The 2652-nt window shown below is 41.1% G+C and overlaps 1 non-coding gene across 1 annotated transcript; it reads left to right on the top strand.

The window, feature by feature from the left end:
* Positions 1-1840: 1840 nt before the first annotated feature.
* LOC131230085 (small nucleolar RNA R71) lies at positions 1841-1947 on the top strand. Its single transcript, XR_009163810.1, has one exon. It is a non-coding gene; the product is annotated as a small nucleolar RNA R71 (small nucleolar RNA).
* The last annotated feature ends 705 nt before the right edge of the window (positions 1948-2652 follow it).

Genomic DNA, 2652 nt, shown 5'->3' with positions numbered 1-2652 from the left:
ATCAAAGGGCAAAGGTTTTAGGTCAAGCTTCGGCGACTTAAGGTAAGACGGTAGAGGCATTACATCGGTTTGTGGCAATTCTTCAAATTGTGGCCTCCACCGATTAACTTCAAGTACCGGTGTAGTATCAAGCAAGGCACATGTCTCCCTAATCATGTCATCATCAAAATCATGGGAGTGGGCCAGACACGTCTCTAGAGAGTCAGAGGATAAGGTTAGAGGTGTCGTATCTTCCACTAAAGAGTCAATCATGTTAATGTCGTGGATATCGTCATCCTCCTCTAAGTTTCTACCGTTATTGAAAAAGATGTTTGACTCCAATGTCATATTCCCAAAAGGCATACTCATGACATCATTCCTGCAATTGATAATTGCATTTGAAGTGGCAAGGAATGGGCGGCCAAGAATGATGTGGATCTGAGTGCTTATGGTATTGATGGGTTCGGTGTCCAGGATGATAAAATCTACAGGGTAGTAAAATCTATCAACTTGGACCAACACATCCTCAATTATCCTTTTTGGTACATGAACAGAGCGATCAACAAGTTGTAATGTGGTTAGGGTGGGTTTTAATTCACCCAAACCTAACTGTTTGTATACCGAGTAGAGAATCAGATTGACGCTCGCTCCTAAGTCAAGAAGTGCGTGATCAATTCGATGGTTCTCGATTACACATGATATGGTTGGGCTACCGGGATCTTTGAATTTCTGTGGCACGTCTTGCTTTAGGATAGCACTCACTTTCTCAGTCAAGAAAATTTTCTTTTGAATACTTTGCCGTCTTTTGGTCGTGCATAAGTCTTTCATAAATTTGGCATATGAAGGAATCTGTTTCACAACATCAAGTAGAGGAATGTTGACTTTCACTTGTTTTAACACCTCTAGGATATCCTGAGAGTTAGAGAAAGGTTTTGGTGAAACCAACCGTTAAGGGAACGGAGCAACTGGCTTCTCTAGAAGTTCCGGTTCTAATTTTTGTGGGGCATCACTGGATCCATCATTGTTGTCCTCTTCTGGTTCTTGAGGTTTTTCGGGCCTAACCGGAAGATTTTTATTAATGATCTTTCCACTCCTAAGAGTGGTGATGGATTTAGCATGCTCTATCTGATTTGAAGAGTTGGGATCATTAATCTCGTACTACGGTTTAGGATTGGGGAGAGGTTGTGCAGGAAGCATCCCCTTTTCTATAACCGTCATACGAGAATCTATCTTTTGCATAAAATCTGTAATTCCCCGCATTGCCTGAGCCAGCTCTTGTATGGAATTTTGAACCGGTTCCTCTTGAGGTTTCACTTGATTTGGATTTTGATTGAAGAAACCTTGAGGGGTAGCCGTTTGTCCATTCCTCCAACTAAAGTTTGGATGATTTTTCCAACCAGGATTGTACGTATTGGAGTTAGGTCCAGTAAAAGGTCTTTGATAGTTGTTTACGGCATTAGCTTGTTCATTCAACACTCCTCGAAAGGCGAGTATTGTAGGACAATTTTCAGTTGTATGAATGTTGCAATCACAGATGCCGCAAACAATTTCATTAACCTTATCCTTCTTTCCTTCCATGGCCTCAACTTTCCTTATGAGCGTAGTCACTTTACACTTGAGATCATCCTCTTCTTTCAAGAGATATAATCCACCTTTCTCCTTTAATTGAGTCGGCCTAGACGTGGTGTTCGACTTTGGGTAATAGTCTCATGATTGTGTTTTTTCAGCAAGACTATCGAGGTAATCCCATACCTCGTCAACATCTTTATTAATGAACTCTCCATTACACATTGTCTCGACCATTTGGCGCATGGAAGATGTCAGTCCATCATAGAAAAAATTTGTAATGCGCCACGTTTCAAATCCATGTTGTGGGCATGAACTGACCAAATCTTTGAACCTTTCCCAACATTGGAAGAATGTTTCATCTTCCTTTTGGGCAAAGTTCATGATTGCTTTTCTGAGGGTAATCGTTTTATGATGTGGGAAGAATTTTTTTATGAATTCCCTCTGCATGTCGTTCCATGTGCCAATGGATCTAGGACGCAGTGAATGTAACCACGTCTTAGCTTTCTCTTTTAAGGAAAAAGGAAAGAGTTTCAGCCTAATTGTATCCTCAGATACATTAGGAAAACATAATGTAGCTATAATCTCATCGAACTCTTTCAAATGTAAATATGGACTTTCTGATTCAAGTCCATGGAATTTGGGAATGAGTTGGATAACTCCTGGCTTGATGTCCATTTGTCCTGTGTTTTCAGAAAAAATCATGCATGAGGGCATACTCACTCCCGCCGGTTGTAGATAATCTCTTAAAGTACGAGGCGGGGGTGCTTGTTGCACCTCATTCTCATCTTGGGTATCCTCCACCCTGGGTGGAAGTAGAGGAGGTGTTAGTCTTCAGCCATAACTTCAATTAACTCAGGGGATTTCGAGTGGTGTCTAGTCCTGCGATGGATAGTCAACCCCTCAACCAATCCTCCTTCAGTCAAGAGACGTCGAGTGTCGTCACGGGCCCACTTGGGCATGAAAAATTTGAAACCTAATTCTAAGAAAGGAAAAGAAAATCTAGAAAGAGAGAGAGAGTTCGAAAGAAATTACCAACTTGAAGACCCTAAGTTAAAGACCTGCAAAAGAAAACAAACAAGTCAGTTTCTAAAAGAAGAAAAGTCT

The sequence above is a fragment of the Magnolia sinica genome, chromosome 16 (assembly GCF_029962835.1).
Source record: "Magnolia sinica isolate HGM2019 chromosome 16, MsV1, whole genome shotgun sequence".
In the NCBI taxonomy this organism is placed as follows: Eukaryota; Viridiplantae; Streptophyta; class Magnoliopsida; order Magnoliales; family Magnoliaceae; genus Magnolia; species Magnolia sinica.
Note: the sequence above shows the minus strand (reverse complement) of the source record. Positions and strands in the feature narration are given on the sequence as shown.